This window comes from Lepisosteus platostomus, unplaced genomic scaffold, assembly GCF_059453375.1.
Source record: "Lepisosteus platostomus isolate fLepPlt1 unplaced genomic scaffold, fLepPlt1.hap1 Scaffold_173_H1, whole genome shotgun sequence".
Lineage (NCBI taxonomy): Eukaryota > Metazoa > Chordata > Actinopteri > Semionotiformes > Lepisosteidae > Lepisosteus > Lepisosteus platostomus.
Window position 1 is genome coordinate 42055 of NW_028291554.1, and position 19232 is coordinate 61286.

The window sequence follows — 19232 nt, forward strand, 5'->3', positions numbered from 1 at the left end:
AAAAAACTTAGTATATCCACCTTTTCTTTCTTTTGTTTCGGCAGGCAGGCGTGTGTGCGCGCGCGTCCCCGTCCCTCCCTCCCTCCCGAGAGAGAGCTGCCCCTTGCCTCTGCCCGCAGGTGCTGGCGCTCGGCTTTCGCTTGCAGCCGGTTGGGCGCAGCTGCTGCCGGTGGGAGGGGCCTAAGCTAAGGAGGCCGGGCGGCTGGCGCCCCCTGCGGCTGCGGTCGTTGTCGGGCCGTTGACAGAAGATCAAAGAGCAGGGCCCCCGCCCGGGACTGGCAGGAAGGCAGGCGGGCAGGCAAGAGAGTGGGGGAGCAGAGTCCCGCGGCAGGCCTCTGGCTGCAGGGAGGCCGGCAGCTGCGCGGGTCCCGGGCTCCAGAGGAGTCGGCCTGCGCCACTGTGCGCCAGCGGAACGCCCGCGCGTCGGTCCGCGCCTTTGTGGGCATCGCTTCTCGGCCTTTTGGCTAAGATCAAGTGTAGTATCTGTTCTTATCAGTTTAATATCTGATACGTCCCCCATCGGGGGACCACATATTAAACGGATTTTTGGAACAGGGAGCTGGATCAGGAGCTTGCTCCGTCCTCTCCACGCATCGGCCCGGTATTGCAGCGCCTCCGGGAGCGGTGCACCACCTTCTCTCAGCGGTGAAAAGACAGACGTAGGTAGGTAGCGAGCGAGCAAGCGAAGTGGACTGGAGCTCCTTCTTCTCGGGTCTCGTCCCTCGTCCCCCATCTGTGTGTCTCTGTGTTCTGTCTCTCTCTCGCCCTCTCGGTTCCCGTGCTCCCTCTGTGCGCTTTCCCGCGTCTCGACTCTCTGGGCAAGCAGGCCGGCCCCCTTTTCGGCTCCCGTGCGTTTTCCCTCCAAAAAACTTAGGTTTTTCAGCCTTTTCCCAGGGAGGCAGGCGTGGCTTGCTTGCTTGCTTGCTTGCTTGCTTGCTTGCGTGTGTGTCCGTCCCCGTCCCTGCAGGCGGGCCCCTTTCGACAGCTGGGCGTTTTCCCTCCAAAAAACTTAGTATATCCACCTTTTCTTTCTTTTGTTTCGGCAGGCAGGCGTGTGTGCGCGCGCGTCCCCGTCCCTCCCTCCCTCCCGAGAGAGAGCTGCCCCTTGCCTCTGCCCGCAGGTGCTGGCGCTCGGCTTTCGCTTGCAGCCGGTTGGGCGCAGCTGCTGCCGGTGGGAGGGGCCTAAGCTAAGGAGGCCGGGCGGCTGGCGCCCCCTGCGGCTGCGGTCGTTGTCGGGCCGTTGACAGAAGATCAAAGAGCAGGGCCCCCGCCCGGGACTGGCAGGAAGGCAGGCGGGCAGGCAAGAGAGTGGGGGAGCAGAGTCCCGCGGCAGGCCTCTGGCTGCAGGGAGGCCGGCAGCTGCGCGGGTCCCGGGCTCCAGAGGAGTCGGCCTGCGCCACTGTGCGCCAGCGGAACGCCCGCGCGTCGGTCCGCGCCTTTGTGGGCATCGCTTCTCGGCCTTTTGGCTAAGATCAAGTGTAGTATCTGTTCTTATCAGTTTAATATCTGATACGTCCCCCATCGGGGGACCACATATTAAACGGATTTTTGGAACAGGGAGCTGGATCAGGAGCTTGCTCCGTCCTCTCCACGCATCGGCCCGGTATTGCAGCGCCTCCGGGAGCGGTGCACCACCTTCTCTCAGCGGTGAAAAGACAGACGTAGGTAGGTAGCGAGCGAGCAAGCGAAGTGGACTGGAGCTCCTTCTTCTCGGGTCTCGTCCCTCGTCCCCCATCTGTGTGTCTCTGTGTTCTGTCTCTCTCTCGCCCTCTCGGTTCCCGTGCTCCCTCTGTGCGCTTTCCCGCGTCTCGACTCTCTGGGCAAGCAGGCCGGCCCCCTTTTCGGCTCCCGTGCGTTTTCCCTCCAAAAAACTTAGGTTTTTCAGCCTTTTCCCAGGGAGGCAGGCGTGGCTTGCTTGCTTGCTTGCTTGCTTGCTTGCTTGCGTGTGTGTCCGTCCCCGTCCCTGCAGGCGGGCCCCTTTCGACAGCTGGGCGTTTTCCCTCCAAAAAACTTAGTATATCCACCTTTTCTTTCTTTTGTTTCGGCAGGCAGGCGTGTGTGCGCGCGCGTCCCCGTCCCTCCCTCCCTCCCGAGAGAGAGCTGCCCCTTGCCTCTGCCCGCAGGTGCTGGCGCTCGGCTTTCGCTTGCAGCCGGTTGGGCGCAGCTGCTGCCGGTGGGAGGGGCCTAAGCTAAGGAGGCCGGGCGGCTGGCGCCCCCTGCGGCTGCGGTCGTTGTCGGGCCGTTGACAGAAGATCAAAGAGCAGGGCCCCCGCCCGGGACTGGCAGGAAGGCAGGCGGGCAGGCAAGAGAGTGGGGGAGCAGAGTCCCGCGGCAGGCCTCTGGCTGCAGGGAGGCCGGCAGCTGCGCGGGTCCCGGGCTCCAGAGGAGTCGGCCTGCGCCACTGTGCGCCAGCGGAACGCCCGCGCGTCGGTCCGCGCCTTTGTGGGCATCGCTTCTCGGCCTTTTGGCTAAGATCAAGTGTAGTATCTGTTCTTATCAGTTTAATATCTGATACGTCCCCCATCGGGGGACCACATATTAAACGGATTTTTGGAACAGGGAGCTGGATCAGGAGCTTGCTCCGTCCTCTCCACGCATCGGCCCGGTATTGCAGCGCCTCCGGGAGCGGTGCACCACCTTCTCTCAGCGGTGAAAAGACAGACGTAGGTAGGTAGCGAGCGAGCAAGCGAAGTGGACTGGAGCTCCTTCTTCTCGGGTCTCGTCCCTCGTCCCCCATCTGTGTGTCTCTGTGTTCTGTCTCTCTCTCGCCCTCTCGGTTCCCGTGCTCCCTCTGTGCGCTTTCCCGCGTCTCGACTCTCTGGGCAAGCAGGCCGGCCCCCTTTTCGGCTCCCGTGCGTTTTCCCTCCAAAAAACTTAGGTTTTTCAGCCTTTTCCCAGGGAGGCAGGCGTGGCTTGCTTGCTTGCTTGCTTGCTTGCTTGCTTGCGTGTGTGTCCGTCCCCGTCCCTGCAGGCGGGCCCCTTTCGACAGCTGGGCGTTTTCCCTCCAAAAAACTTAGTATATCCACCTTTTCTTTCTTTTGTTTCGGCAGGCAGGCGTGTGTGCGCGCGCGTCCCCGTCCCTCCCTCCCTCCCGAGAGAGAGCTGCCCCTTGCCTCTGCCCGCAGGTGCTGGCGCTCGGCTTTCGCTTGCAGCCGGTTGGGCGCAGCTGCTGCCGGTGGGAGGGGCCTAAGCTAAGGAGGCCGGGCGGCTGGCGCCCCCTGCGGCTGCGGTCGTTGTCGGGCCGTTGACAGAAGATCAAAGAGCAGGGCCCCCGCCCGGGACTGGCAGGAAGGCAGGCGGGCAGGCAAGAGAGTGGGGGAGCAGAGTCCCGCGGCAGGCCTCTGGCTGCAGGGAGGCCGGCAGCTGCGCGGGTCCCGGGCTCCAGAGGAGTCGGCCTGCGCCACTGTGCGCCAGCGGAACGCCCGCGCGTCGGTCCGCGCCTTTGTGGGCATCGCTTCTCGGCCTTTTGGCTAAGATCAAGTGTAGTATCTGTTCTTATCAGTTTAATATCTGATACGTCCCCCATCGGGGGACCACATATTAAACGGATTTTTGGAACAGGGAGCTGGATCAGGAGCTTGCTCCGTCCTCTCCACGCATCGGCCCGGTATTGCAGCGCCTCCGGGAGCGGTGCACCACCTTCTCTCAGCGGTGAAAAGACAGACGTAGGTAGGTAGCGAGCGAGCAAGCGAAGTGGACTGGAGCTCCTTCTTCTCGGGTCTCGTCCCTCGTCCCCCATCTGTGTGTCTCTGTGTTCTGTCTCTCTCTCGCCCTCTCGGTTCCCGTGCTCCCTCTGTGCGCTTTCCCGCGTCTCGACTCTCTGGGCAAGCAGGCCGGCCCCCTTTTCGGCTCCCGTGCGTTTTCCCTCCAAAAAACTTAGGTTTTTCAGCCTTTTCCCAGGGAGGCAGGCGTGGCTTGCTTGCTTGCTTGCTTGCTTGCTTGCTTGCGTGTGTGTCCGTCCCCGTCCCTGCAGGCGGGCCCCTTTCGACAGCTGGGCGTTTTCCCTCCAAAAAACTTAGTATATCCACCTTTTCTTTCTTTTGTTTCGGCAGGCAGGCGTGTGTGCGCGCGCGTCCCCGTCCCTCCCTCCCTCCCGAGAGAGAGCTGCCCCTTGCCTCTGCCCGCAGGTGCTGGCGCTCGGCTTTCGCTTGCAGCCGGTTGGGCGCAGCTGCTGCCGGTGGGAGGGGCCTAAGCTAAGGAGGCCGGGCGGCTGGCGCCCCCTGCGGCTGCGGTCGTTGTCGGGCCGTTGACAGAAGATCAAAGAGCAGGGCCCCCGCCCGGGACTGGCAGGAAGGCAGGCGGGCAGGCAAGAGAGTGGGGGAGCAGAGTCCCGCGGCAGGCCTCTGGCTGCAGGGAGGCCGGCAGCTGCGCGGGTCCCGGGCTCCAGAGGAGTCGGCCTGCGCCACTGTGCGCCAGCGGAACGCCCGCGCGTCGGTCCGCGCCTTTGTGGGCATCGCTTCTCGGCCTTTTGGCTAAGATCAAGTGTAGTATCTGTTCTTATCAGTTTAATATCTGATACGTCCCCCATCGGGGGACCACATATTAAACGGATTTTTGGAACAGGGAGCTGGATCAGGAGCTTGCTCCGTCCTCTCCACGCATCGGCCCGGTATTGCAGCGCCTCCGGGAGCGGTGCACCACCTTCTCTCAGCGGTGAAAAGACAGACGTAGGTAGGTAGCGAGCGAGCAAGCGAAGTGGACTGGAGCTCCTTCTTCTCGGGTCTCGTCCCTCGTCCCCCATCTGTGTGTCTCTGTGTTCTGTCTCTCTCTCGCCCTCTCGGTTCCCGTGCTCCCTCTGTGCGCTTTCCCGCGTCTCGACTCTCTGGGCAAGCAGGCCGGCCCCCTTTTCGGCTCCCGTGCGTTTTCCCTCCAAAAAACTTAGGTTTTTCAGCCTTTTCCCAGGGAGGCAGGCGTGGCTTGCTTGCTTGCTTGCTTGCTTGCTTGCTTGCGTGTGTCCGTCCCCGTCCCTGCAGGCGGGCCCCTTTCGACAGCTGGGCGTTTTCCCTCCAAAAAACTTAGTATATCCACCTTTTCTTTCTTTTGTTTCGGCAGGCAGGCGTGTGTGCGCGCGCGTCCCCGTCCCTCCCTCCCTCCCGAGAGAGAGCTGCCCCTTGCCTCTGCCCGCAGGTGCTGGCGCTCGGCTTTCGCTTGCAGCCGGTTGGGCGCAGCTGCTGCCGGTGGGAGGGGCCTAAGCTAAGGAGGCCGGGCGGCTGGCGCCCCCTGCGGCTGCGGTCGTTGTCGGGCCGTTGACAGAAGATCAAAGAGCAGGGCCCCCGCCCGGGACTGGCAGGAAGGCAGGCGGGCAGGCAAGAGAGTGGGGGAGCAGAGTCCCGCGGCAGGCCTCTGGCTGCAGGGAGGCCGGCAGCTGCGCGGGTCCCGGGCTCCAGAGGAGTCGGCCTGCGCCACTGTGCGCCAGCGGAACGCCCGCGCGTCGGTCCGCGCCTTTGTGGGCATCGCTTCTCGGCCTTTTGGCTAAGATCAAGTGTAGTATCTGTTCTTATCAGTTTAATATCTGATACGTCCCCCATCGGGGGACCACATATTAAACGGATTTTTGGAACAGGGAGCTGGATCAGGAGCTTGCTCCGTCCTCTCCACGCATCGGCCCGGTATTGCAGCGCCTCCGGGAGCGGTGCACCACCTTCTCTCAGCGGTGAAAAGACAGACGTAGGTAGGTAGCGAGCGAGCAAGCGAAGTGGACTGGAGCTCCTTCTTCTCGGGTCTCGTCCCTCGTCCCCCATCTGTGTGTCTCTGTGTTCTGTCTCTCTCTCGCCCTCTCGGTTCCCGTGCTCCCTCTGTGCGCTTTCCCGCGTCTCGACTCTCTGGGCAAGCAGGCCGGCCCCCTTTTCGGCTCCCGTGCGTTTTCCCTCCAAAAAACTTAGGTTTTTCAGCCTTTTCCCAGGGAGGCAGGCGTGGCTTGCTTGCTTGCTTGCTTGCTTGCTTGCTTGCGTGTGTGTCCGTCCCCGTCCCTGCAGGCGGGCCCCTTTCGACAGCTGGGCGTTTTCCCTCCAAAAAACTTAGTATATCCACCTTTTCTTTCTTTTGTTTCGGCAGGCAGGCGTGTGTGCGCGCGCGTCCCCGTCCCTCCCTCCCTCCCGAGAGAGAGCTGCCCCTTGCCTCTGCCCGCAGGTGCTGGCGCTCGGCTTTCGCTTGCAGCCGGTTGGGCGCAGCTGCTGCCGGTGGGAGGGGCCTAAGCTAAGGAGGCCGGGCGGCTGGCGCCCCCTGCGGCTGCGGTCGTTGTCGGGCCGTTGACAGAAGATCAAAGAGCAGGGCCCCCGCCCGGGACTGGCAGGAAGGCAGGCGGGCAGGCAAGAGAGTGGGGGAGCAGAGTCCCGCGGCAGGCCTCTGGCTGCAGGGAGGCCGGCAGCTGCGCGGGTCCCGGGCTCCAGAGGAGTCGGCCTGCGCCACTGTGCGCCAGCGGAACGCCCGCGCGTCGGTCCGCGCCTTTGTGGGCATCGCTTCTCGGCCTTTTGGCTAAGATCAAGTGTAGTATCTGTTCTTATCAGTTTAATATCTGATACGTCCCCCATCGGGGGACCACATATTAAACGGATTTTTGGAACAGGGAGCTGGATCAGGAGCTTGCTCCGTCCTCTCCACGCATCGGCCCGGTATTGCAGCGCCTCCGGGAGCGGTGCACCACCTTCTCTCAGCGGTGAAAAGACAGACGTAGGTAGGTAGCGAGCGAGCAAGCGAAGTGGACTGGAGCTCCTTCTTCTCGGGTCTCGTCCCTCGTCCCCCATCTGTGTGTCTCTGTGTTCTGTCTCTCTCTCGCCCTCTCGGTTCCCGTGCTCCCTCTGTGCGCTTTCCCGCGTCTCGACTCTCTGGGCAAGCAGGCCGGCCCCCTTTTCGGCTCCCGTGCGTTTTCCCTCCAAAAAACTTAGGTTTTTCAGCCTTTTCCCAGGGAGGCAGGCGTGGCTTGCTTGCTTGCTTGCTTGCTTGCTTGCTTGCGTGTGTGTCCGTCCCCGTCCCTGCAGGCGGGCCCCTTTCGACAGCTGGGCGTTTTCCCTCCAAAAAACTTAGTATATCCACCTTTTCTTTCTTTTGTTTCGGCAGGCAGGCGTGTGTGCGCGCGCGTCCCCGTCCCTCCCTCCCTCCCGAGAGAGAGCTGCCCCTTGCCTCTGCCCGCAGGTGCTGGCGCTCGGCTTTCGCTTGCAGCCGGTTGGGCGCAGCTGCTGCCGGTGGGAGGGGCCTAAGCTAAGGAGGCCGGGCGGCTGGCGCCCCCTGCGGCTGCGGTCGTTGTCGGGCCGTTGACAGAAGATCAAAGAGCAGGGCCCCCGCCCGGGACTGGCAGGAAGGCAGGCGGGCAGGCAAGAGAGTGGGGGAGCAGAGTCCCGCGGCAGGCCTCTGGCTGCAGGGAGGCCGGCAGCTGCGCGGGTCCCGGGCTCCAGAGGAGTCGGCCTGCGCCACTGTGCGCCAGCGGAACGCCCGCGCGTCGGTCCGCGCCTTTGTGGGCATCGCTTCTCGGCCTTTTGGCTAAGATCAAGTGTAGTATCTGTTCTTATCAGTTTAATATCTGATACGTCCCCCATCGGGGGACCACATATTAAACGGATTTTTGGAACAGGGAGCTGGATCAGGAGCTTGCTCCGTCCTCTCCACGCATCGGCCCGGTATTGCAGCGCCTCCGGGAGCGGTGCACCACCTTCTCTCAGCGGTGAAAAGACAGACGTAGGTAGGTAGCGAGCGAGCAAGCGAAGTGGACTGGAGCTCCTTCTTCTCGGGTCTCGTCCCTCGTCCCCCATCTGTGTGTCTCTGTGTTCTGTCTCTCTCTCGCCCTCTCGGTTCCCGTGCTCCCTCTGTGCGCTTTCCCGCGTCTCGACTCTCTGGGCAAGCAGGCCGGCCCCCTTTTCGGCTCCCGTGCGTTTTCCCTCCAAAAAACTTAGGTTTTTCAGCCTTTTCCCAGGGAGGCAGGCGTGGCTTGCTTGCTTGCTTGCTTGCTTGCTTGCTTGCGTGTGTGTCCGTCCCCGTCCCTGCAGGCGGGCCCCTTTCGACAGCTGGGCGTTTTCCCTCCAAAAAACTTAGTATATCCACCTTTTCTTTCTTTTGTTTCGGCAGGCAGGCGTGTGTGCGCGCGCGTCCCCGTCCCTCCCTCCCTCCCGAGAGAGAGCTGCCCCTTGCCTCTGCCCGCAGGTGCTGGCGCTCGGCTTTCGCTTGCAGCCGGTTGGGCGCAGCTGCTGCCGGTGGGAGGGGCCTAAGCTAAGGAGGCCGGGCGGCTGGCGCCCCCTGCGGCTGCGGTCGTTGTCGGGCCGTTGACAGAAGATCAAAGAGCAGGGCCCCCGCCCGGGACTGGCAGGAAGGCAGGCGGGCAGGCAAGAGAGTGGGGGAGCAGAGTCCCGCGGCAGGCCTCTGGCTGCAGGGAGGCCGGCAGCTGCGCGGGTCCCGGGCTCCAGAGGAGTCGGCCTGCGCCACTGTGCGCCAGCGGAACGCCCGCGCGTCGGTCCGCGCCTTTGTGGGCATCGCTTCTCGGCCTTTTGGCTAAGATCAAGTGTAGTATCTGTTCTTATCAGTTTAATATCTGATACGTCCCCCATCGGGGGACCACATATTAAACGGATTTTTGGAACAGGGAGCTGGATCAGGAGCTTGCTCCGTCCTCTCCACGCATCGGCCCGGTATTGCAGCGCCTCCGGGAGCGGTGCACCACCTTCTCTCAGCGGTGAAAAGACAGACGTAGGTAGGTAGCGAGCGAGCAAGCGAAGTGGACTGGAGCTCCTTCTTCTCGGGTCTCGTCCCTCGTCCCCCATCTGTGTGTCTCTGTGTTCTGTCTCTCTCTCGCCCTCTCGGTTCCCGTGCTCCCTCTGTGCGCTTTCCCGCGTCTCGACTCTCTGGGCAAGCAGGCCGGCCCCCTTTTCGGCTCCCGTGCGTTTTCCCTCCAAAAAACTTAGGTTTTTCAGCCTTTTCCCAGGGAGGCAGGCGTGGCTTGCTTGCTTGCTTGCTTGCTTGCTTGCTTGCGTGTGTGTCCGTCCCCGTCCCTGCAGGCGGGCCCCTTTCGACAGCTGGGCGTTTTCCCTCCAAAAAACTTAGTATATCCACCTTTTCTTTCTTTTGTTTCGGCAGGCAGGCGTGTGTGCGCGCGCGTCCCCGTCCCTCCCTCCCTCCCGAGAGAGAGCTGCCCCTTGCCTCTGCCCGCAGGTGCTGGCGCTCGGCTTTCGCTTGCAGCCGGTTGGGCGCAGCTGCTGCCGGTGGGAGGGGCCTAAGCTAAGGAGGCCGGGCGGCTGGCGCCCCCTGCGGCTGCGGTCGTTGTCGGGCCGTTGACAGAAGATCAAAGAGCAGGGCCCCCGCCCGGGACTGGCAGGAAGGCAGGCGGGCAGGCAAGAGAGTGGGGGAGCAGAGTCCCGCGGCAGGCCTCTGGCTGCAGGGAGGCCGGCAGCTGCGCGGGTCCCGGGCTCCAGAGGAGTCGGCCTGCGCCACTGTGCGCCAGCGGAACGCCCGCGCGTCGGTCCGCGCCTTTGTGGGCATCGCTTCTCGGCCTTTTGGCTAAGATCAAGTGTAGTATCTGTTCTTATCAGTTTAATATCTGATACGTCCCCCATCGGGGGACCACATATTAAACGGATTTTTGGAACAGGGAGCTGGATCAGGAGCTTGCTCCGTCCTCTCCACGCATCGGCCCGGTATTGCAGCGCCTCCGGGAGCGGTGCACCACCTTCTCTCAGCGGTGAAAAGACAGACGTAGGTAGGTAGCGAGCGAGCAAGCGAAGTGGACTGGAGCTCCTTCTTCTCGGGTCTCGTCCCTCGTCCCCCATCTGTGTGTCTCTGTGTTCTGTCTCTCTCTCGCCCTCTCGGTTCCCGTGCTCCCTCTGTGCGCTTTCCCGCGTCTCGACTCTCTGGGCAAGCAGGCCGGCCCCCTTTTCGGCTCCCGTGCGTTTTCCCTCCAAAAAACTTAGGTTTTTCAGCCTTTTCCCAGGGAGGCAGGCGTGGCTTGCTTGCTTGCTTGCTTGCTTGCTTGCTTGCGTGTGTGTCCGTCCCCGTCCCTGCAGGCGGGCCCCTTTCGACAGCTGGGCGTTTTCCCTCCAAAAAACTTAGTATATCCACCTTTTCTTTCTTTTGTTTCGGCAGGCAGGCGTGTGTGCGCGCGCGTCCCCGTCCCTCCCTCCCTCCCGAGAGAGAGCTGCCCCTTGCCTCTGCCCGCAGGTGCTGGCGCTCGGCTTTCGCTTGCAGCCGGTTGGGCGCAGCTGCTGCCGGTGGGAGGGGCCTAAGCTAAGGAGGCCGGGCGGCTGGCGCCCCCTGCGGCTGCGGTCGTTGTCGGGCCGTTGACAGAAGATCAAAGAGCAGGGCCCCCGCCCGGGACTGGCAGGAAGGCAGGCGGGCAGGCAAGAGAGTGGGGGAGCAGAGTCCCGCGGCAGGCCTCTGGCTGCAGGGAGGCCGGCAGCTGCGCGGGTCCCGGGCTCCAGAGGAGTCGGCCTGCGCCACTGTGCGCCAGCGGAACGCCCGCGCGTCGGTCCGCGCCTTTGTGGGCATCGCTTCTCGGCCTTTTGGCTAAGATCAAGTGTAGTATCTGTTCTTATCAGTTTAATATCTGATACGTCCCCCATCGGGGGACCACATATTAAACGGATTTTTGGAACAGGGAGCTGGATCAGGAGCTTGCTCCGTCCTCTCCACGCATCGGCCCGGTATTGCAGCGCCTCCGGGAGCGGTGCACCACCTTCTCTCAGCGGTGAAAAGACAGACGTAGGTAGGTAGCGAGCGAGCAAGCGAAGTGGACTGGAGCTCCTTCTTCTCGGGTCTCGTCCCTCGTCCCCCATCTGTGTGTCTCTGTGTTCTGTCTCTCTCTCGCCCTCTCGGTTCCCGTGCTCCCTCTGTGCGCTTTCCCGCGTCTCGACTCTCTGGGCAAGCAGGCCGGCCCCCTTTTCGGCTCCCGTGCGTTTTCCCTCCAAAAAACTTAGGTTTTTCAGCCTTTTCCCAGGGAGGCAGGCGTGGCTTGCTTGCTTGCTTGCTTGCTTGCTTGCTTGCGTGTGTGTCCGTCCCCGTCCCTGCAGGCGGGCCCCTTTCGACAGCTGGGCGTTTTCCCTCCAAAAAACTTAGTATATCCACCTTTTCTTTCTTTTGTTTCGGCAGGCAGGCGTGTGTGCGCGCGCGTCCCCGTCCCTCCCTCCCTCCCGAGAGAGAGCTGCCCCTTGCCTCTGCCCGCAGGTGCTGGCGCTCGGCTTTCGCTTGCAGCCGGTTGGGCGCAGCTGCTGCCGGTGGGAGGGGCCTAAGCTAAGGAGGCCGGGCGGCTGGCGCCCCCTGCGGCTGCGGTCGTTGTCGGGCCGTTGACAGAAGATCAAAGAGCAGGGCCCCCGCCCGGGACTGGCAGGAAGGCAGGCGGGCAGGCAAGAGAGTGGGGGAGCAGAGTCCCGCGGCAGGCCTCTGGCTGCAGGGAGGCCGGCAGCTGCGCGGGTCCCGGGCTCCAGAGGAGTCGGCCTGCGCCACTGTGCGCCAGCGGAACGCCCGCGCGTCGGTCCGCGCCTTTGTGGGCATCGCTTCTCGGCCTTTTGGCTAAGATCAAGTGTAGTATCTGTTCTTATCAGTTTAATATCTGATACGTCCCCCATCGGGGGACCACATATTAAACGGATTTTTGGAACAGGGAGCTGGATCAGGAGCTTGCTCCGTCCTCTCCACGCATCGGCCCGGTATTGCAGCGCCTCCGGGAGCGGTGCACCACCTTCTCTCAGCGGTGAAAAGACAGACGTAGGTAGGTAGCGAGCGAGCAAGCGAAGTGGACTGGAGCTCCTTCTTCTCGGGTCTCGTCCCTCGTCCCCCATCTGTGTGTCTCTGTGTTCTGTCTCTCTCTCGCCCTCTCGGTTCCCGTGCTCCCTCTGTGCGCTTTCCCGCGTCTCGACTCTCTGGGCAAGCAGGCCGGCCCCCTTTTCGGCTCCCGTGCGTTTTCCCTCCAAAAAACTTAGGTTTTTCAGCCTTTTCCCAGGGAGGCAGGCGTGGCTTGCTTGCTTGCTTGCTTGCTTGCTTGCTTGCGTGTGTGTCCGTCCCCGTCCCTGCAGGCGGGCCCCTTTCGACAGCTGGGCGTTTTCCCTCCAAAAAACTTAGTATATCCACCTTTTCTTTCTTTTGTTTCGGCAGGCAGGCGTGTGTGCGCGCGCGTCCCCGTCCCTCCCTCCCTCCCGAGAGAGAGCTGCCCCTTGCCTCTGCCCGCAGGTGCTGGCGCTCGGCTTTCGCTTGCAGCCGGTTGGGCGCAGCTGCTGCCGGTGGGAGGGGCCTAAGCTAAGGAGGCCGGGCGGCTGGCGCCCCCTGCGGCTGCGGTCGTTGTCGGGCCGTTGACAGAAGATCAAAGAGCAGGGCCCCCGCCCGGGACTGGCAGGAAGGCAGGCGGGCAGGCAAGAGAGTGGGGGAGCAGAGTCCCGCGGCAGGCCTCTGGCTGCAGGGAGGCCGGCAGCTGCGCGGGTCCCGGGCTCCAGAGGAGTCGGCCTGCGCCACTGTGCGCCAGCGGAACGCCCGCGCGTCGGTCCGCGCCTTTGTGGGCATCGCTTCTCGGCCTTTTGGCTAAGATCAAGTGTAGTATCTGTTCTTATCAGTTTAATATCTGATACGTCCCCCATCGGGGGACCACATATTAAACGGATTTTTGGAACAGGGAGCTGGATCAGGAGCTTGCTCCGTCCTCTCCACGCATCGGCCCGGTATTGCAGCGCCTCCGGGAGCGGTGCACCACCTTCTCTCAGCGGTGAAAAGACAGACGTAGGTAGGTAGCGAGCGAGCAAGCGAAGTGGACTGGAGCTCCTTCTTCTCGGGTCTCGTCCCTCGTCCCCCATCTGTGTGTCTCTGTGTTCTGTCTCTCTCTCGCCCTCTCGGTTCCCGTGCTCCCTCTGTGCGCTTTCCCGCGTCTCGACTCTCTGGGCAAGCAGGCCGGCCCCCTTTTCGGCTCCCGTGCGTTTTCCCTCCAAAAAACTTAGGTTTTTCAGCCTTTTCCCAGGGAGGCAGGCGTGGCTTGCTTGCTTGCTTGCTTGCTTGCTTGCTTGCGTGTGTGTCCGTCCCCGTCCCTGCAGGCGGGCCCCTTTCGACAGCTGGGCGTTTTCCCTCCAAAAAACTTAGTATATCCACCTTTTCTTTCTTTTGTTTCGGCAGGCAGGCGTGTGTGCGCGCGCGTCCCCGTCCCTCCCTCCCTCCCGAGAGAGAGCTGCCCCTTGCCTCTGCCCGCAGGTGCTGGCGCTCGGCTTTCGCTTGCAGCCGGTTGGGCGCAGCTGCTGCCGGTGGGAGGGGCCTAAGCTAAGGAGGCCGGGCGGCTGGCGCCCCCTGCGGCTGCGGTCGTTGTCGGGCCGTTGACAGAAGATCAAAGAGCAGGGCCCCCGCCCGGGACTGGCAGGAAGGCAGGCGGGCAGGCAAGAGAGTGGGGGAGCAGAGTCCCGCGGCAGGCCTCTGGCTGCAGGGAGGCCGGCAGCTGCGCGGGTCCCGGGCTCCAGAGGAGTCGGCCTGCGCCACTGTGCGCCAGCGGAACGCCCGCGCGTCGGTCCGCGCCTTTGTGGGCATCGCTTCTCGGCCTTTTGGCTAAGATCAAGTGTAGTATCTGTTCTTATCAGTTTAATATCTGATACGTCCCCCATCGGGGGACCACATATTAAACGGATTTTTGGAACAGGGAGCTGGATCAGGAGCTTGCTCCGTCCTCTCCACGCATCGGCCCGGTATTGCAGCGCCTCCGGGAGCGGTGCACCACCTTCTCTCAGCGGTGAAAAGACAGACGTAGGTAGGTAGCGAGCGAGCAAGCGAAGTGGACTGGAGCTCCTTCTTCTCGGGTCTCGTCCCTCGTCCCCCATCTGTGTGTCTCTGTGTTCTGTCTCTCTCTCGCCCTCTCGGTTCCCGTGCTCCCTCTGTGCGCTTTCCCGCGTCTCGACTCTCTGGGCAAGCAGGCCGGCCCCCTTTTCGGCTCCCGTGCGTTTTCCCTCCAAAAAACTTAGGTTTTTCAGCCTTTTCCCAGGGAGGCAGGCGTGGCTTGCTTGCTTGCTTGCTTGCTTGCTTGCTTGCGTGTGTGTCCGTCCCCGTCCCTGCAGGCGGGCCCCTTTCGACAGCTGGGCGTTTTCCCTCCAAAAAACTTAGTATATCCACCTTTTCTTTCTTTTGTTTCGGCAGGCAGGCGTGTGTGCGCGCGCGTCCCCGTCCCTCCCTCCCTCCCGAGAGAGAGCTGCCCCTTGCCTCTGCCCGCAGGTGCTGGCGCTCGGCTTTCGCTTGCAGCCGGTTGGGCGCAGCTGCTGCCGGTGGGAGGGGCCTAAGCTAAGGAGGCCGGGCGGCTGGCGCCCCCTGCGGCTGCGGTCGTTGTCGGGCCGTTGACAGAAGATCAAAGAGCAGGGCCCCCGCCCGGGACTGGCAGGAAGGCAGGCGGGCAGGCAAGAGAGTGGGGGAGCAGAGTCCCGCGGCAGGCCTCTGGCTGCAGGGAGGCCGGCAGCTGCGCGGGTCCCGGGCTCCAGAGGAGTCGGCCTGCGCCACTGTGCGCCAGCGGAACGCCCGCGCGTCGGTCCGCGCCTTTGTGGGCATCGCTTCTCGGCCTTTTGGCTAAGATCAAGTGTAGTATCTGTTCTTATCAGTTTAATATCTGATACGTCCCCCATCGGGGGACCACATATTAAACGGATTTTTGGAACAGGGAGCTGGATCAGGAGCTTGCTCCGTCCTCTCCACGCATCGGCCCGGTATTGCAGCGCCTCCGGGAGCGGTGCACCACCTTCTCTCAGCGGTGAAAAGACAGACGTAGGTAGGTAGCGAGCGAGCAAGCGAAGTGGACTGGAGCTCCTTCTTCTCGGGTCTCGTCCCTCGTCCCCCATCTGTGTGTCTCTGTGTTCTGTCTCTCTCTCGCCCTCTCGGTTCCCGTGCTCCCTCTGTGCGCTTTCCCGCGTCTCGACTCTCTGGGCAAGCAGGCCGGCCCCCTTTTCGGCTCCCGTGCGTTTTCCCTCCAAAAAACTTAGGTTTTTCAGCCTTTTCCCAGGGAGGCAGGCGTGGCTTGCTTGCTTGCTTGCTTGCTTGCTTGCTTGCGTGTGTGTCCGTCCCCGTCCCTGCAGGCGGGCCCCTTTCGACAGCTGGGCGTTTTCCCTCCAAAAAACTTAGTATATCCACCTTTTCTTTCTTTTGTTTCGGCAGGCAGGCGTGTGTGCGCGCGCGTCCCCGTCCCTCCCTCCCTCCCGAGAGAGAGCTGCCCCTTGCCTCTGCCCGCAGGTGCTGGCGCTCGGCTTTCGCTTGCAGCCGGTTGGGCGCAGCTGCTGCCGGTGGGAGGGGCCTAAGCTAAGGAGGCCGGGCGGCTGGCGCCCCCTGCGGCTGCGGTCGTTGTCGGGCCGTTGACAGAAGATCAAAGAGCAGGGCCCCCGCCCGGGACTGGCAGGAAGGCAGGCGGGCAGGCAAGAGAGTGGGGGAGCAGAGTCCCGCGGCAGGCCTCTGGCTGCAGGGAGGCCGGCAGCTGCGCGGGTCCCGGGCTCCAGAGGAGTCGGCCTGCGCCACTGTGCGCCAGCGGAACGCCCGCGCGTCGGTCCGCGCCTTTGTGGGCATCGCTTCTCGGCCTTTTGGCTAAGATCAAGTGTAGTATCTGTTCTTATCAGTTTAATATCTGATACGTCCCCCATCGGGGGACCACATATTAAACGGATTTTTGGAACAGGGAGCTGGATCAGGAGCTTGCTCCGTCCTCTCCACGCATCGGCCCGGTATTGCAGCGCCTCCGGGAGCGGTGCACCACCTTCTCTCAGCGGTGAAAAGACAGACGTAGGTAGGTAGCGAGCGAGCAAGCGAAGTGGACTGGAGCTCCTTCTTCTCGGGTCTCGTCCCTCGTCCCCCATCTGTGTGTCTCTGTGTTCTGTCTCTCTCTCGCCCTCTCGGTTCCCGTGCTCCCTCTGTGCGCTTTCCCGCGTCTCGACTCTCTGGGCAAGCAGGCCGGCCCCCTTTTCGGCTCCCGTGCGTTTTCCCTCCAAAAAACTTAGGTTTTTCAGCCTTTTCCCAGGGAGGCAGGCGTGGCTTGCTTGCTTGCTTGCTTGCTTGCTTGCTTGCGTGTGTGTCCGTCCCCGTCCCTGCAGGCGGGCCCCTTTCGACAGCTGGGCGTTTTCCCTCCAAAAAACTTAGTATATCCACCTTTTCTTTCTTTTGTTTCGGCAGGCAGGCGTGTGTGCGCGCGCGTCCCCGTCCCTCCCTCCCTCCCGAGAGAGAGCTGCCCCTTGCCTCTGCCCGCAGGTGCTGGCGCTCGGCTTTCGCTTGCAGCCGGTTGGGCGCAGCTGCTGCCGGTGGGAGGGGCCTAAGCTAAGGAGGCCGGGCGGCTGGCGCCCCCTGCGGCTGCGGTCGTTGTCGGGCCGTTGACAGAAGATCAAAGAGCAGGGCCCCCGCCCGGGACTGGCAGGAAGGCAGGCGGGCAGGCAAGAGAGTGGGGGAGCAGAGTCCCGCGGCAGGCCTCTGGCTGCAGGGAGGCCGGCAGCTGCGCGGGTCCCGGGCTCCAGAGGAGTCGGCCTGCGCCACTGTGCGCCAGCGGAACGCCCGCGCGTCGGTCCGCGCCTTTGTGGGCATCGCTTCTCGGCCTTTTGGCTAAGATCAAGTGTAGTATCTGTTCTTATCAGTTTAATATCTGATACGTCCCCCATCGGGGGACCACATATTAAACGGATTTTTGGAACAGGGAGCTGGATCAGGAGCTTGCTCCGTCCTCTCCACGCATCGGCCCGGTATTGCAGCGCCTCCGGGAGCGGTGCACCACCTTCTCTCAGCGGTGAAAAGACAGACGTAGGTAGGTAGCGAGCGAGCAAGCGAAGTGGACTGGAGCTCCTTCTTCTCGGGTCTCGTCCCTCGTCCCCCATCTGTGTGTCTCTGTGTTCTGTCTCTCTCTCGCCCTCTCGGTTCCCGTGCTCCCTCTGTGCGCTTTCCCGCGTCTCGACTCTCTGGGCAAGCAGGCCGGCCCCCTTTTCGGCTCCCGTGCGTTTTCCCTCCAAAAAACTTAGGTTTTTCAGCCTTTTCCCAGGGAGGCAGGCGTGGCTTGCTTGCTTGCTTGCTTGCTTGCTTGCTTGCGTGTGTGTCCGTCCCCGTCCCTGCAGGCGGGCCCCTTTCGACAGCTGGGCGTTTCCCTCCAAAAAACTTAGTATATCCACCTTTTCTTTCTTTTGTTTCGGCAGGCAGGCGTGTGTGCGCGCGCGTCCCCGTCCCTCCCTCCCTCCCGAGAGAGAGCTGCCCCTTGCCTCTGCCCGCAGGTGCTGGCGCTCGGCTTTCGCTTGCAGCCGGTTGGGCGCAGCTGCTGCCGGTGGGAGGGGCCTAAGCTAAGGAGGCCGGGCGGCTGGCGCCCCCTGCGGCTGCGGTCGTTGTCGGGCCGTTGACAGAAGATCAAAGAGCAGGGCCCCCGCCCGGGACTGGCAGGAAGGCAGGCGGGCAGGCAAGAGAGTGGGGGAGCAGAGTCCCGCGGCAGGCCTCTGGCTGCAGGGAGGCCGGCAGCTGCGCGGGTCCCGGGCTCCAGAGGAGTCGGCCTGCGCCACTGTGCGCCAGCGGAACGCCCGCGCGTCGGTCCGCGCCTTTGTGGGCATCGCTTCTCGGCCTTTTGGCTAAGATCAAGTGTAGTATCTGTTCTTATCAGTTTAATATCTGATACGTCCCCCATCGGGGGACCACATATTAAACGGATTTTTGGAACAGGGAGCTGGATCAGGAGCTTGCTCCGTCCTCTCCACGCATCGGCCCGGTATTGCAGCGCCTCCGGGAGCGGTGCACCACCTTCTCTCAGCGGTGAAAAGACAGACGTAGGTAGGTAGCGAGCGAGCAAGCGAAGTGGACTGGAGCTCCTTCTTCTCGGGTCTCGTCCCTCGTCCCCCATCTGTGTGTCTCTGTGTTCTGTCTCTCTCTCGCCCTCTCGGTTCCCGTGCTCCCTCTGTGCGCTTTCCCGCGTCTCGACTCTCTGGGCAAGCAGGCCGGCCCCCTTTTCGGCTCCCGTGCGTTTTCCCTCCAAAAAACTTAGGTTTTTCAGCCTTTTCCCAGGGAGGCAGGCGTGGCTTGCTTGCTTGCTTGCTTGCTTGCTTGCTTGCGTGTGTGTCCGTCCCCGTCCCTGCAGGCGGGCCCCTTTCGACAGCTGGGCGTTTTCCCTCCAAAAAACTTAGTATATCCACCTTTTCTTTCTTTTGTTTCGGCAGGCAGGCGTGTGTGCGCGCGCGTCCCCGTCCCTCCCTCCCTCCCGAGAGAGAGCTGCCCCTTGCCTCTGCCCGCAGGTGCTGGCGCTCGGCTTTCGCTTGCAGCCGGTTGGGCGCAGCTGCTGCCGGTGGGAGGGGCCTAAGCTAAGGAGGCCGGGCGGCTGGCGCCCCCTGCGGCTGCGGTCGTTGTCGGGCCGTTGACAGAAGATCAAAGAGCAGGGCCCCGCCCGGGACTGGCAGGAAGGCAGGCGGGCAGGCAAGAGAGTGGGGGAGCAGAGTCCCGCGGCAGGCCTCTGGCTGCAGGGAGGCCGGCAGCTGCGCGGGTCCCGGGCTCCAGAGGAGTCGGCCTGCGCCACTGTGCGCCAGCGGAACGCCCGCGCGTCGGTCCGCGCCTTTGTGGGCATCGCTTCTCGGCCTTTTGGCTAAGATCAAGTGTAGTATCTGTTCTTATCAGTTTAATATCTGATACGTCCCCCATCGGGGGACCACATATTAAACGGATTTTTGGAACAGGGAGCTGGATCAGGAGCTTGCTCCGTCCTCTCCACGCATCGGCCCGGTATTGCAGCGCCTCCGGGAGCGGTGCACCACCTTCTCTCAGCGGTGAAAAGACAGACGTAGGTAGGTAGCGAGCGAGCAAGCGAAGTGGACTGGAGCTCCTTCTTCTCGGGTCTCGTCCCTCGTCCCCCATCTGTGTGTCTCTGTGTTCTGTCTCTCTCTCGCCCTCTCGGTTCCCGTGCTCCCTCTGTGCGCTTTCCCGCGTCTCGACTCTCTGGGCAAGCAGGCCGGCCCCCTTTTCGGCTCCCGTGCGTTTTCCCTCCAAAAAACTTAGGTTTTTCAGCCTTTTCCCAGGGAGGCAGGCGTGGCTTGCTTGCTTGCTTGCTTGCTTGCTTGCTTGCGTGTGTGTCCGTCCCCGTCCCTGCAGGCGGGCCCCTTTCGACAGCTGGGCGTTTTCCCTCCAAAAAACTTAGTATATCCACCTTTTCTTTCTTTTGTTTCGGCAGGCAGGCGTGTGTGCGCGCGCGTCCCCGTCCCTCCCTCCCTCCCGAGAGAGAGCTGCCCCTTGCCTCTGCCCGCAGGTGCTGGCGCTCGGCTTTCGCTTGCAGCCGGTTGGGCGCAGCTGCTGCCGGTGGGAGGGGCCTAAGCTAAGGAGGCCGG

At 63.0% G+C, this 19232-nt stretch overlaps 19 non-coding genes across 19 annotated transcripts; all 19 read left to right on the forward strand.

Annotated features, from left to right (window-relative positions):
- The first annotated feature begins 444 nt into the window (after positions 1 to 444).
- LOC148636472 (U2 spliceosomal RNA) lies at positions 445 to 635 on the forward strand. Its single transcript, XR_015932259.1, has one exon. It is a non-coding gene; the product is annotated as a U2 spliceosomal RNA (small nuclear RNA).
- An 811-nt stretch (positions 636 to 1446) lies between these two features.
- On the forward strand, positions 1447 to 1637 carry LOC148636473 (U2 spliceosomal RNA). Its single transcript, XR_015932260.1, has one exon. It is a non-coding gene; the product is annotated as a U2 spliceosomal RNA (small nuclear RNA).
- Positions 1638 to 2448: 811 nt separating this feature from the next.
- LOC148636474 (U2 spliceosomal RNA) lies at positions 2449 to 2639 on the forward strand. The gene has a single exon (XR_015932261.1). It is a non-coding gene; the product is annotated as a U2 spliceosomal RNA (small nuclear RNA).
- An 811-nt stretch (positions 2640 to 3450) lies between these two features.
- On the forward strand, positions 3451 to 3641 carry LOC148636475 (U2 spliceosomal RNA). The gene has a single exon (XR_015932263.1). It is a non-coding gene; the product is annotated as a U2 spliceosomal RNA (small nuclear RNA).
- Positions 3642 to 4452: 811 nt separating this feature from the next.
- On the forward strand, positions 4453 to 4643 carry LOC148636476 (U2 spliceosomal RNA). Its single transcript, XR_015932264.1, has one exon. It is a non-coding gene; the product is annotated as a U2 spliceosomal RNA (small nuclear RNA).
- An 809-nt stretch (positions 4644 to 5452) lies between these two features.
- Positions 5453 to 5643, forward strand: LOC148636477 (U2 spliceosomal RNA). The gene has a single exon (XR_015932265.1). It is a non-coding gene; the product is annotated as a U2 spliceosomal RNA (small nuclear RNA).
- Positions 5644 to 6454: 811 nt separating this feature from the next.
- On the forward strand, positions 6455 to 6645 carry LOC148636478 (U2 spliceosomal RNA). The gene has a single exon (XR_015932266.1). It is a non-coding gene; the product is annotated as a U2 spliceosomal RNA (small nuclear RNA).
- Positions 6646 to 7456: 811 nt separating this feature from the next.
- On the forward strand, positions 7457 to 7647 carry LOC148636479 (U2 spliceosomal RNA). The gene has a single exon (XR_015932267.1). It is a non-coding gene; the product is annotated as a U2 spliceosomal RNA (small nuclear RNA).
- Positions 7648 to 8458: 811 nt separating this feature from the next.
- On the forward strand, positions 8459 to 8649 carry LOC148636480 (U2 spliceosomal RNA). Its single transcript, XR_015932208.1, has one exon. It is a non-coding gene; the product is annotated as a U2 spliceosomal RNA (small nuclear RNA).
- Positions 8650 to 9460: 811 nt separating this feature from the next.
- LOC148636481 (U2 spliceosomal RNA) lies at positions 9461 to 9651 on the forward strand. The gene has a single exon (XR_015932209.1). It is a non-coding gene; the product is annotated as a U2 spliceosomal RNA (small nuclear RNA).
- An 811-nt stretch (positions 9652 to 10462) lies between these two features.
- Positions 10463 to 10653, forward strand: LOC148636482 (U2 spliceosomal RNA). Its single transcript, XR_015932210.1, has one exon. It is a non-coding gene; the product is annotated as a U2 spliceosomal RNA (small nuclear RNA).
- An 811-nt stretch (positions 10654 to 11464) lies between these two features.
- LOC148636483 (U2 spliceosomal RNA) lies at positions 11465 to 11655 on the forward strand. Its single transcript, XR_015932211.1, has one exon. It is a non-coding gene; the product is annotated as a U2 spliceosomal RNA (small nuclear RNA).
- An 811-nt stretch (positions 11656 to 12466) lies between these two features.
- Positions 12467 to 12657, forward strand: LOC148636484 (U2 spliceosomal RNA). The gene has a single exon (XR_015932212.1). It is a non-coding gene; the product is annotated as a U2 spliceosomal RNA (small nuclear RNA).
- Positions 12658 to 13468: 811 nt separating this feature from the next.
- On the forward strand, positions 13469 to 13659 carry LOC148636485 (U2 spliceosomal RNA). The gene has a single exon (XR_015932214.1). It is a non-coding gene; the product is annotated as a U2 spliceosomal RNA (small nuclear RNA).
- Positions 13660 to 14470: 811 nt separating this feature from the next.
- LOC148636486 (U2 spliceosomal RNA) lies at positions 14471 to 14661 on the forward strand. Its single transcript, XR_015932215.1, has one exon. It is a non-coding gene; the product is annotated as a U2 spliceosomal RNA (small nuclear RNA).
- An 811-nt stretch (positions 14662 to 15472) lies between these two features.
- Positions 15473 to 15663, forward strand: LOC148636487 (U2 spliceosomal RNA). The gene has a single exon (XR_015932216.1). It is a non-coding gene; the product is annotated as a U2 spliceosomal RNA (small nuclear RNA).
- Positions 15664 to 16474: 811 nt separating this feature from the next.
- On the forward strand, positions 16475 to 16665 carry LOC148636488 (U2 spliceosomal RNA). The gene has a single exon (XR_015932217.1). It is a non-coding gene; the product is annotated as a U2 spliceosomal RNA (small nuclear RNA).
- An 810-nt stretch (positions 16666 to 17475) lies between these two features.
- LOC148636489 (U2 spliceosomal RNA) lies at positions 17476 to 17666 on the forward strand. The gene has a single exon (XR_015932218.1). It is a non-coding gene; the product is annotated as a U2 spliceosomal RNA (small nuclear RNA).
- An 810-nt stretch (positions 17667 to 18476) lies between these two features.
- LOC148636490 (U2 spliceosomal RNA) lies at positions 18477 to 18667 on the forward strand. The gene has a single exon (XR_015932219.1). It is a non-coding gene; the product is annotated as a U2 spliceosomal RNA (small nuclear RNA).
- The last annotated feature ends 565 nt before the right edge of the window (positions 18668 to 19232 follow it).